General features: G+C 36.2%; 1 protein-coding gene across 23 annotated transcripts in view; it reads left to right on the forward strand.

The window, feature by feature from the left end:
• The first annotated feature begins 2,760 nt into the window (after positions 1–2,760).
• The window catches only part of LOC125682376 (teneurin-m-like), a 95,867-nt gene continuing 85,421 nt past the window's right edge, over positions 2,761–13,206 (forward strand). For 15 of the 23 annotated variants that reach the window (XM_056156580.1, XM_056156601.1, XM_048922906.2 and 12 more), the window contains exon 1: positions 2,797–3,122. The gene's annotated coding sequence lies outside the window, so the exon portion shown is untranslated. Of the gene's footprint in view, positions 5,944–13,206 lie in introns of all 23 variants that reach the window. The other 8 variants (XM_056156586.1, XM_056156595.1, XM_056156578.1 and 5 more) reach the window with 5 other exon arrangements.

The following is a 13,206-nucleotide window of genomic DNA, read 5'->3' on the forward strand; positions in this document are numbered from 1 at the left end:
CTAAATCATTCCCAAAAATCCCTTGTTTTGTTCTCATATCGAAATCATTCCAAAACAACCCTTGTTTTGTTCTCAGACCTAAATCATTCCTAAAAATCCCTTGTTTTGTTCTCAGACCTACATCATTCCCGAAAACCACTTGTTTTGTTCTCAAGCCTAAATCATTCCCAAACACCCCTTGTTTTGTTCTTAGACCCAAATCATTCCCCAAAACCCCTTGTTTTGTTCTCAAACCTAAATCATTCCCCAAAATCCCTTGTTTTGTTCTCAGGCCGAAATCATTCTCCCAAACCCCTTGTTTTGTTCTCAGACCTAAATTCTTCCCCAAAACCCTTTGTTTTGTTCTCAGACCTAAATCATTTCCCCAAACCCCTTGTTTTGTTCTCAGACCTAAATCATTCCCCAAAACCTTTTGTTTTGTTCTCAGACCTAAATCATTTCCCAAAACCTTTTGTATTGTTCTCAGACCTAAATCATTTCCCAAAATCCCTTGTTTTGTTCTCAAACCAAAATCATTTCCCAAAACCCCTTGACCTTGTTTTGTTCTCAAACCTAAATCATTCCCCAAAATCCCTTGTTTTGTTCTCAGACCTAATTTGATATTTGTTATACTTTTTGGAATTCTAGAGAATCCCTGAAACTGGTTTTTCTATATCATGGAGGTAGATGTACTGTGTAAGATATAACATATATAGATGTATATTATGTAGGATATAGTACATATATACCCCCCAAGTGATAACTATAGCCATTTCAGTATTAATTTCCTGAGGCACGAGGCCTTTCGAGCGTTTCTTGATTTTTAGACAAGTAAAGAGAGTTTTAAAAATTTTAACCGGTCACTAACAAGCACATGGTAGTTCAACAGTTACTTACAAGCACATAAATCTAACTGTGTAGACCGCGGGACAGGCTATGATGTTTTGAAATATACTTTTACATGAAATATATAGATCTTCTGAAATGTACATTTACATGAAATAGATAAATCATCTGAAATGTACATCTATACATGAAATAGACACAAATGTTTTCGATGATCTTTTGAAATAAGATATACAGAACCTGGCCATAAGTGAGTCATAATTTCATTTTTTTCACTATATATTTCATTAAAAAAAAAACAATTCTGATAAAAACTTATTGTGAGCCTCACTAAATTGACCTAAGAGGTCAATTTTAGTGCCAATTCTCATTAATGTTTCACTTATTATGAAAAAATTGTTCAAAGTTTCTTTCTTATGATGCTAAGCAAATTGTGTTACCATGATCATTGAGAATAATTTCTGAAATAATGAAGGCAACTCAAAATGCTATATAATTTCTAAACAAAGGGACGTGAAATTTCAATTTGCTTTCACGATGGGTGATTACACCGAAACACCAAGGCCAACAAGTAAAGTTATTTTGAAATTATGTACAGAAACTATAATTGATTCTGTATATTTTGATTTTATATCCATAAAAATTAGCAACAAGTAATGCTGCAATATGTTTTTTTTTCAAAAAAGCATTTTTCAATGAAATATAGTGAAAAAATAAAATGATGACATATGGCCAGGTACTGTGCAAGGGAAAAGTTCGAAGACTGAAAAATTAAAAGCAACCAACCACAAGCATGTCGGGTGTTGCACAACCATGTTTAGAAAAATTCTCCACAGACCAGCTGCACCGGAGTGATGAATGGAATTTGATTATGGGAGAAAATGGCCTTGATTGACAATTTTTATTCATATTCCGTGAAACCCCAATGGAACATAGAAAATATACAGCCATGCATCATATACTATAGAGAAAGGTATTTTTTCTCTAAATATATTTCACATAAAATTATTTCCCACTAAAATTAAACCCTACATTCATTTCTGGTTCTAATCCCATGCGTAGCAAGTGTAACACTACATAGACAATTTACTCGTGTCTTGGTCTATCTAGTAAAAAAAGTCATATTCTTAAAAAATATTCACTATATAGGCCTATAATATGACCCCAATAGTGTGGCGTAAAAATTCAATTTTACATTCCAAATCAGGAATACTTTCAAACTTCCAAAACAAATAAGCTGCACATATAGTGAACCTTTGATTTAGTTTGCCAGATTGGTTTTCAGATATTGAAGTTTTGTATTATTTGTTCTTGAATAATTTAGATAAAATCCACCATCAAACCCCACTCTTTTCGTCGTTTTAAAAAAGGTATATCATATGTACATTAGGCCTACTAACCCTACTTTTTTAAAATGTACATATGATATACCTTTTTTAAAACAACGAAAAGAGCGGGTTTTGGTGGTGTATTTTATTTAAATATTATTCAAGAACAAATAATACAAAACTTCAATATCTGACAACCGAGCCCCTTTTGGATTGGACGAGAAATGTATTTAGACACTAGAAAAGTATTTTCAAAATGTGTGGATTTCATATGGAATAGAATAGACTACATAGATTGAAAAAAGAAAGAAAAAAAAAAACGAAAAAGAAAGACAGTTATGACATTATCATCCATCGCTGTACACGTACATCCCGTGGACAAAATTACCAGAATACTAAATGAGACTGCTTGAAGCAAAACCATCAAAAATCAAATAAAAAGTAAAAGCCGCGCGAGTGAATCAATCTCGACTAAGGGCGCTATCCAGAAGGTCTATATTGGAAGTAGGGACCCGGAGAGTCCAGGGAGAGATTAATTTTAGATGATCTACCGATTTGATTACACGGGAAAAAAATCAATGTTGTATATGGTGCGACCGATTTTTTGATACATTAGAGAGCCCGTCAGAGGGCACCACACAGTCCATGCACGCGTGACGCTGTGACCGTGATATTTGGTTTGTTGCTTCAGAAACTGGAAGGACAGCGAAAGAAGTGTCAAGCGCTTTCGGTCGATCTGTTGAGAAGAAGAACAGTGGATTTGTTGAATAATAACCGTAGTGATTTCTCTTTGTTTGCATAACTTCTCAGTGTGCTGTTCCAACTAGCCTACTTCAAACGAATATTATTTTGATACATAACTTTTACAGAGACTTGTACCGTGCCGAAGGCGTCCTGTTTCAGATTTGTTTTTGGTCCGGATACGAGCATCGGAAGTGAACAATGAGTGGATGATGAGACCGATTAATCGTAAGTATTCCCGTGTACTTTCTATGTTCAGGTATTGCCCAGGGATAGCTGATGTATTTGTAAGGGAAGTGATTTTGGCGTACATTATCGGTGCATGATTCATTGATTGATAACATTTTACAAATTGACATCCTCTGCCTCGTGTTTACAATTGATAGTATTATTAGTTGTAATGTACCGAGGCTTGGGACTGTTTGGTGTAACTGACATAGCGAATACCTGTACAGGTGTGAGGAGGCTCGTGTATTGGAAATTGATTGATATCTGACCGATAAGGTGCACCTCTCGCGGGACGACAGATGACTGATGAGAATACTGACATTACTACAACATTACTAAAATACTTACACCTAAAGGAATTGATTTGTAATCTGTTTATTTTATCTCATTTATCCCTGGGCCCTATCTGGCATATTCAAAAATATTAAATAAATATCAAAATTATAGAATATAATAGTATTTATTAGGCCAATTCAACTTAATTGATAGATTATCATCCCCGCCCGCCCTTCAAAAATCGGTCCGCCCGGAATTGTTTTATTTTGTGAAACTTGAGATTTCCGGAAAATTTTCCATGTCCAACTCTGGTACTGATGATGATGATTAGTTTTTAATATGCGCTTTTCCAGTGTATGCTGCTCAAAGCGCTTTACAAAACATTTATTACCCCAACAGACCTAGCAATCTAGAACTTCCTCAGCTTCCTGGAAAGCATACAGTGCAAGCTGCCATTGCAGGCGCTAGAGCACTAACATTCTAACAATATCTTTCACTGTCTATAGCTAGGTACCCCTTTTACACTTGGGTGGAGTGAGGAAATTCGTTTAAAGTGCCTTTCCCAAGGACACAATGTCGGCCCTGCTGCGGCCAGGACTCGAACCCACGACCTTTTGGTTGAGAGTCTGACAGCCTAACCACTAGGCAACCGATGCCACCTATTTACACTTCTTGTGTACATTTCTGATATAGCAATGTGAAAAGCAATGTGAAGAAAATAGATCATATGGTTTTCTTAATTTCTCACGTACTTAAGGGCGTAAATGAAAGGAAGGGATTAATGTTCTTCATATCTTGAAGAAGTTTGGTATCTTTCTGTGTTTGAAATTAAAGCTTAATCTGGAATTCGTCTGTGAAATAAGCATAGATTGATAATCCATCTAGCTTTAAATGATGCACTTTTGTTGAAAAAAACTCGTTTGTCATTCATATTTTTCTCAGAAAATAAGAATAAAACAATAAAATCCTCCCACCCGCCCCATATTTTTTGGTGACCCTGGATGATAATAGTCTGCCTCTCACTTTTATATAATTTGTTTATTTACAAAATTGAATGGCTCCCCACTATGGTGCAACTGTAGAAATTTGAAATATTGGCCTCTATAAGGTAACGCAAGCGCAAGAATTATAATCCTTTTAAGCATATATATTCAATTAAGTGATGCTATCTGCAAAGCCAATTTGCCGGGATTGATCTGACAGCAGTGGTGTATGACGATTCTGTGGAGTGCAGTTTATTGTGAATAATTGTATTGTAATACCTAGTTACACATAGCTATAATCTGATAATTACATATTGCCTCCATGCAAAAAGTGCAAAAAATGTACAATGTTACGCAACAGCAATAATTAACAAAAAGTGTTATAGTTCCATGGTGCATATGTTGTGTAATATTATGGGGGACGTGGGTCTGTTTTGTTGTAATATGATGCAGACTGGAGTGATTAAACTTTCATCTGATTGTGATACTAGGGAGGTTCCCGCCCTGTGACCCCCCAGCAAATGGAGGGCTTCGAATTCCAGTGGAGTGAGTCACTGGTTTCTTTAATCCCTGTAAGCTAAGAATCATTTAAGAATTCTGTGATCTTCGTTGTTTTTTTTAACCCCTACATATTCTTTATTTAAATTCCTATATTTCGTGCAAAATACTGATTTTATGTGTTGCACCTGCAGTGAGAGAGAGAGAGAGAAAGAGAGAGAGAGAGAGAGTATAGACAATTTGGGAATGACCAGGGGACAAAATTTTCTTTGTGCTGCCAAAAGGTTGAAGAAATTAACAACAGTAAATTAATTTATTGTAGACGGTCTTTAATGTGGATCAGTCATGTTTTTAATATATACGGTTGTCATCTTGGGTCTTAGCAACAACACAAATATTAAACGCTTTATTTAAGCTCTCATCCCTGGCCACTGTCACACGATTTTGACATGCAATCAAACCTGATAATTAGATTTATAATAATTCCTATAATTGAATTATGGGCACCCACACATTAGCCTAGTATCTTTGTAATTCTAATCTTTTATCTGGATTTATGAATAAGGATTTTTTAAAGAAAAATTTAAACGTGTAAATTAGATCCGTCACGAGTATTACATAACTTGTTTTTGAAATGGAATAAATGCATTTTGAAATTATGCTTGGGTCATTATTATGGTAAATGAAAGGCCACCAGAATGAACTCCGATCAAAAGCATCACAAAATTGAATTTTGATAAATCATATGAAAAGCAGGGTCTATTGTGCATGACGGAAATTGGATTTAATTAGTATTGAATAATTCCAGTCTTTCTGAGAGACCAATAGCAGCCTGTTTTATGGGGAAGCAGTGTGTTTTGTTAGCTAGATTAATCAAATAGCACATGTTTATTGGGGGCCTGTGTGGTCACGAAGTCTCGAACCATGCAGAGGTGGGTTGTGTTGTATGGACTCTGAGCTCTCAGAATTTGAGACCAGTGATGAAAGCATTCTCTGAGCTCACAGGATCTGCTGTTTTTATAGACTGCGAGTTGTAGGAATTTTGGGACCAGTAATCGTATTGGGTAAGTGAAAGCTCACCGATTTCAGCCATTTTTAGCATTGTTTATGAATGTTTAGAATGGAATTTCTTTTCAAGAAGTATCAAAATTCCTTGAAAAAAATGTAATATGTTTTCTTTGTTTGCAGAAAACATCTTAAACTTGTGCATTATATAAAGATAAAATAGGATTACTAGTATATTTTAGATGCCATATCAATATGATTGAATTTTAGACTGGGACAAAAATGACATCTCCTTGGGAAATGTTGATATGCCCAAAACTCTGAATGTCCAAAAAGCCATGACATTTTCATCAGCATGTGGTGATCGGGAAGCATTGTAAGGAGGTACATTAGGGTATATAGTCTACATTTAATCACTATTTTGAGTGAAGATTTCATACAGGCCATTTTCTCCTTTGTTCTGTGAAATTTTACCATGTAAAACATTGTCCAGGATGATGATACGAGCCCACTTTAATAACACAGCCCGGTATGTGCTCGATATTCATTTTCAAATATCCACAAGTACTCTAAGCCTTGTAGTCTATAATTAGACGTGTTCAATGGAAGTAAAGAGCCCTCATTAAGGGAGGGTCCTTTTAATTTGGTGGATTAAGGAGGAGAGATGTTTGACAGGTGACTTGTGGCCTTTGACTCTGCTACATCCTGGCTGACCACCTCATTATCATTTTCTGGGACAAGAGTAACGGTGAGGGTTTTGAGACCATAGAGTACAAGGGGGTGGTACTTTGGGTGGTAGAGACAGATGGTAGAAAAACGAGTTGGGATTTCACAGTAAGTCGAGGAGGTGCTGCTGTACTCTGAAATAGAATAAAGTATGGCATTGGAATGAATAAACAGAATATGCTGTTTGGAAGATCAACATAAAGATATGTATGTTGTATGTGTGTAGTGGTCAGCCAGGTTTGATTGTCAGTGGCAAGATAGCTCTGTTGGTAGAACACCTGACTAGAGATTCAGGGGGCCTGGGCTTGAATCCCGGACTGGTCCATTTTCTTCCTTCCTGTTACATTTGGTGACAAGATGACACAAAAACCAAACCTTCCATTGCTTTTGAATTTTCACAAGAATAAGTGTAATAACTAGATAATGCTGACTGAATTTTGGAAGTGATCTTAGATGAGAACAGTTGCAGACATTAGAGAGGTAGATGCTTGATAACAACAATCTTAAATATTTAGATTTTTCCAGTGACATGGCTATTGCAAAATTCATCCTTGCAGCAAATCCATGCTAATCATCCCAAAAGCAAACATGTTATTCATCATAATGGCATAATTTCATGTGTGTGTCATGATGTGACCTTACTAACGGAGGTCCTGTGTTGTGGCAGGCGTTGGCACGTTAAAAGTACCCTCACTGCTAGGCCCCAAGTGCTGAGCGTAGGTCTAGATTTGTGGTACTTCACCAGTGATGTCTCAGTAGGAGTGAAAAATCATCGACAGGACATCAAATAACCATCTCTTTATACAAGAAAAAATTCATGATTAATGAACAGAAAGGTTGGGAAAATTTGCGTAAATTGATGTAGTATGTCAAATTCAGTTATCAAGTTTGAGCTTGGCAGAGATCTTGAGAAAGTTTTGGACTGACAGAACTTAGAATTGTATTTGTCTTACCATGTCTTTATCAGCCTTCACTCAGCATTTATAAAAATAAACTTTTGTGTAATCAAAACTCAGTGGTGAAACTATCCAGAATTTGTTTTTACAATTTATATTTACTGTTTGGCCCTTATGACATTCTGGTTTTTTCTCTCTTAATTTCTCTCCATATAAAACTTATCTGGTCTTCGTACCACCATTTTGCGTGTATCTATAATTATAGATATATGAAAAGTGAAGATTTCGAACATGCAGTGATCAATCTCATAAATCAACTACAAAAATTGAGATGTTAAATCCTAAATCAGAACAAATAAGGTCTGAATATTTTTAGTTCTTTTGGACCAGTAAAACATTATATAAATATTGCATGTAGTTGAGGGTAACATTGAAAATTTTCACCCCGAGAAAACCATTGTCAACCGAGGGGAAGCAGAGGTTGACAGTGGTTTATCGAGGGGTGAAAATTTTCAATGTTACCCTCAACTACAAGCAATATTTGTTTTATTATACTGAATGTTATATAAACAGCAAAGCAGAAAAAAAACTTACGTATGTTTACATTATGTGATATCTCGTATATTGATACGGGTATTCGCGTTTATTACAAACGCTCAAACGACGTCGTCTAACAATCTACGGTGAACCGTATGCGCATAAATTTGACGCATGTGATAATTTTTTATAATATCACCCATTGTCAAGTACTGTTACCCGTTGCTAGATACTATCACCCAGGAGCGTGTGCTTTCTGTTCTCAGAGGGTAACAATATGTTTTTTCAAATGCTTCTCGACCAATTAGATTGGAGTATTTTACATGAAAGTATATTAATATATAAATATTGCATGTAGTTGAAGGTAACATTGAAAATTTTCACCCCGAGAAAACCATTGTCAACCGAGGCGTAGCAATTCGAACAAACCCAACATTTTTTCCAAGAATTTGTCCATACTTGGGGGGCATAGTATTTCACAAACATTTCTTGTTTGAATATGCATCAGTTTGTACTCTGTTGATTAATATTGATAGAATATTGACTTAATTGTTTTTACTGATCATCTGTCTTCTGTCGTGTGTCGTTCAAGCAGTCCTTTATGTAAATGTTGGATAACAGATTGTGAATGTTGCTCTTGGTTCAGTGCCTCTATTCAGTCAGAAAGTTACCTGCATCACCTATAGAGATGGATTGTCACAGTGACACATAGAATAATTATCTGATCTCCCAAGAAAACGTGTCAGACGACTAATTTCCTCTCGTCTGCTCCGTCTCTGCACCATAAAAAAAACTCAAGAGAAGCCCCCCTTCTCTGTTTGTCTTTCTCGAGTATTGACAAATGTTGTTGATTAAAATAAGCAATATTTACATTTGTGAATTCTGTGTATGATTCATAGGGCTAAAGGACCCTTGTCTTGGACAAATGGGGACAGCAGACAAGCAGAAGCACCAGGGCACTCGTGGAAAATTGATTCAAAGAAAATTATTTTCATCATGAAATTCATTTGAACAAAGTAATTGCTTGTCATCAAGTACCAATGAAAATTCATTCCGAGTCTTAGGCCAGGGAATCAGGCCTGATCGCCATGGAAGAAAGTTTGATTTCTGTTTGCATTATGCCATTATGTTGGCTGTTCAGTGATCTTCCTTGTTAGGTACAATTTTGAAAATGCCTGGTTATTTTGCATCAGCTTCTATGCTTGTGAGTGATTGAATTATGGAGAGATAATCAAAGAAGATTAAGATGCCTTGAAAAAGATAATTTCTGTTTCATCTTGGATGTTCTTTTTAAATTTTTTTTATCGCAGTTAGTATTACTGCGATGAATTTTTAAAAAAAAATATCAGAGTAAAGCATATTTTCTCCATCTTATTGGTTTTGAAAATGTTGCCATTATCATGATTATAGAAATTCTTTCACAGTGAAGATTGAGGGACTTGTATTGATGATATATGGAAAGTCATCAAATCTTTATTAACAAACTCCCAAAGGGGTGACTGGCAGCCAGGTGAAAAGAATATAAAACTCATTGTACCAACTTATTGCGGTAGTGTGATTTCATTAGACTAATTGCTGGCTGCCTGTTTGAGGTACCTCTGTGAGACTAAACTTGGTGTGCGTTATGGATAGTTTAGTTTGATGAGCAAATTCGCCAGTCATCCATCCGATATGGCTATTAGACTTCAAAGGGAGCTTATATCTAGATAGAACTGGTGTCTTCCAGTTGATTAGTTTATCACATAAGCAGACTGTCTCCTGGGGGCTCATTATGTAAGGTACATAAAGCAGGATTACTATCTTGAATACTAAGTTTTGCGTGAGCTTCATAAGGCATAGCAGGGGAAAATGTCAGTGGAGGTGATGGGTTTTCCATTTAATTGAAATGGAGTGATCAAAAGTATATGTTTGAGTTTGACTGTATTATGTAATGTGCTGAAACACCTCTTTTGTGCATTTACCACATAATAATTTCTTCTTTTATCAATTTTTATTTTCTCTGCAATTTTTTGTGTACAGATTTAGAGGCTGTGAAATTGGTGGATTTATGAATAGGGAAGGAGGACTTAAAATCATATTTTGTGTTTTGGATTTATAGATGGATAAAGAAGAATTTAAAAAAAAAAATGCTTTTTTTGTTTATGGATTTTTAGATAGATAAGTAGGATGATAAAATCAATTTGTCATGTCATTGTGACATGCGGGTTAAGCTGTTACAGTAAGGATCTCAGTGCTTCATGGCGTGATGCAAAGACTTGATATAAGAGCTGACCAAGACAAATGCCATGTACATAACAAGGAAGGAAGCTGTCCCCAGGGGGTGCTACATCCACACCAAAGGTCACAGGTGGCAGAATAGCCCACAAGTGGCCATAATCTCCTTTGTTTTTCCTCCATCAGCTGTCAGTCTTGGCACACAGTCAACAACCAACCATCATCCAATGTTGATTTATTAGTCAGAGAAGAAGAAAATCCACCAAACAATTATGAATATTGAAATACAGTATGGCCCATTAAGTGTATTAATCAAAATATCTTGCATACTGATGAGGGTATAATTATCTCAGAACAATAGTCAGTCATTGCTACGGTTGGGATATGCTTCTCTTATCGTCTGAACGGATGGCTGATATCCGGTCGGAAACTTTCTCCATTTCCACTGCAGATCGTAACCTCTTTTGTACGGTGTATAACTTTTATGAGAAACGATATAATGTGGAGTTTCTTTATCAAAAAATTGGAATGCAAATTTTGCCCGATAGATGGCATTATAGGAAAGGACATGTAGCATTTTCAATGCAGGCAATTAAGATGCTTTGGTTTGATTAAATTCTCATGTAAAAGTAACAATATTCATTGACATTGGCAGGACGTAAAGAGCTGTAAATAAGCAAGATGAGAGAATACTCTCTTTTGATATTTACAGGGGACTTTGATGTCTAGGTATTACAGATAGAAGAGATTGATGATGCGAGATTTCGTAACAGAAAGTGGAAATAGCCTGCTTGGTCAACAAACATTTTTGGTATGATTGGTAGTTAGTAATGAGGTTAGTTTTTACTTGAGAGATGTAGCAGAAGTATGAGAATAAATGGAGAGTATGTTTTGTACAAAGGGCTGTAAATAAACTCAAATAGTGACTGGAGATTGGCTTCCTTAATTAAAAATGCTTTGAATTACTGTATTAGCCATTTAATATTTCATCACATGAATGTAACAGTACATGGGGGGGGGGGGGGGGGGGGGGGGGGAGGTAGTTACCAGATATTGGTATTGGTAACACAATGGAACATCTGTGGAGTTTTCTTTTCAGAATTTGGGCATTGTGAAGGCTCGACTGTTCTGGGCAGTATATTGTACAGGTAGGTGAGACGGACTGACCACCCCAGACCAGATTGATCAAATGATATCTCACAATGTCTGTCAAGAATAGAAAATCGAGGGGATTAGGGCCTGCATGGTGTCTTCCCCACAATAGCAAATAGCCGGTCAATCGTGTCAGGCGCTCCGTTTTTTGTTGTCTGTTAATTATTTGTTTATTTGGCGTTGATCAGTGGAATAGCGGTAAGCGGATTAGCCACCAACATGTTGCACTTTGTTGGACTCTGCAATTAGGACGGGTTTGTCGTCTGCACATCTGTGTATCAGCCACGGGTGTGGACAAATCGAAATCGAAAGACATCTGCGGAAAGTATGATCATTTGGGAATCCAAATAATTTATTTGTGGATTATAACTTCACCTATTCCATATTTAGATTAGCGGGCATTGTGTTTTAGGGTAACAGATTGTTTTTATACAGTAGATCTTGATCTAACTGATATCAAAAAACTATAAATTCATGTTTTAATAGAGATACAGTGTATAAAATGATGGTGAAGAATCTTGCAGCGGAAGTTTTTAGATTGATCATGAGCATAAAAATCTCTTTAAGTATTTCTCCTCAGAGAAATTATTATGAGATAGATTTGATTCTATGACAATTTAAAAAAAAAAAAGAAAGATGTACATGCTATATAACTTGAAATTTATTTCAGTGAGAGGTGTGAGCATGATATATAAAAAATAAGCCCAATCATGCTGCTGTGTTTTTGAATGGAAGTGTTTAATGGATGTGGACCTAGTGTGGAGATTTTTATGAGAATGTGTTTTTTATTGCATTACAATCTGAGTGCCTTATCTATCTAATGTGCTGAATATTTAATGATGCAGGGTTCCATACTCCTTGCTTGAAATTCAACAGCCATACTGCTAAGTGATCATGTTCTAAGCGATTGAAAACCGATAAAATAATGAAAGTGTTGATAAATTTTTCAGTTTTCCACTCTTGAGCTGATACTCTTTCAATAGCAGATTGTCAGCTATTTTGTAAATCACTGTCGGTAATTCAATATCATTAGTATGGGACATTTTATCCCATGTTTGAATTTTAGCTGGGTATCATGTTGTGAATTGTATGCATGTAACAGATGATTTTATTTTAGTCATATTCAGCTTTTAAGTAATCAATAGTTTCTTAAATAGTTGCAAAATTAAATTGGTAAAAATGTGAAGAGAGTGAGACTGCCAAGGATAAATAATCCAAAGGCAGGGGCAGATCCAGGAATTTTTGAAAGGGGGAAGGATCTACCATTTGGTTTTTAAAGGGGGGAGTTCTACCCTCAAAATGTGTTATTTTTACTTTTTTTTTTTGCTAGCAAAATTTTCTGATGAAAGGGGGTGGGGGCGGGGTTCCAACCCTTGGAATCCCCTCCTTGGATCCGCCACTGAAAAGTCAAGGTCATTAATTACTAGAGGCTGTATTTGCTGTGATTCCCCCCCCCCCCCCACCTCTTTTGATGCCATTGAAACTTCAGTAATTTTACAGTTGTGACCGCAACAGACATCCATCTGTAAACAACTCTGATCCATCATGAGACACTGTCTGCATGTTAACTTCTCCTTTCCATTTTTCTGCTTGGTTGAAAAGAGAGAAGGGACTGGCAACAGAGCAGTGCATTCTGTAGGAGAGGTGGCTCCACCATGATACATCAGAAAGTGAGGGACACCTTTATCCCCTTCAGATTACGTACTTCTCCATTCAGCTGCATCCGACCAGAAAGCCCTGTATTCAGTCGAAATGATTCACACAATCATTTCAGTAGCATATTTTTATTTGATTCTT

The sequence above is a fragment of the Ostrea edulis genome, chromosome 2 (assembly GCF_947568905.1).
Source record: "Ostrea edulis chromosome 2, xbOstEdul1.1, whole genome shotgun sequence".
Taxonomy (NCBI): Eukaryota; Metazoa; Mollusca; class Bivalvia; order Ostreida; family Ostreidae; genus Ostrea; species Ostrea edulis.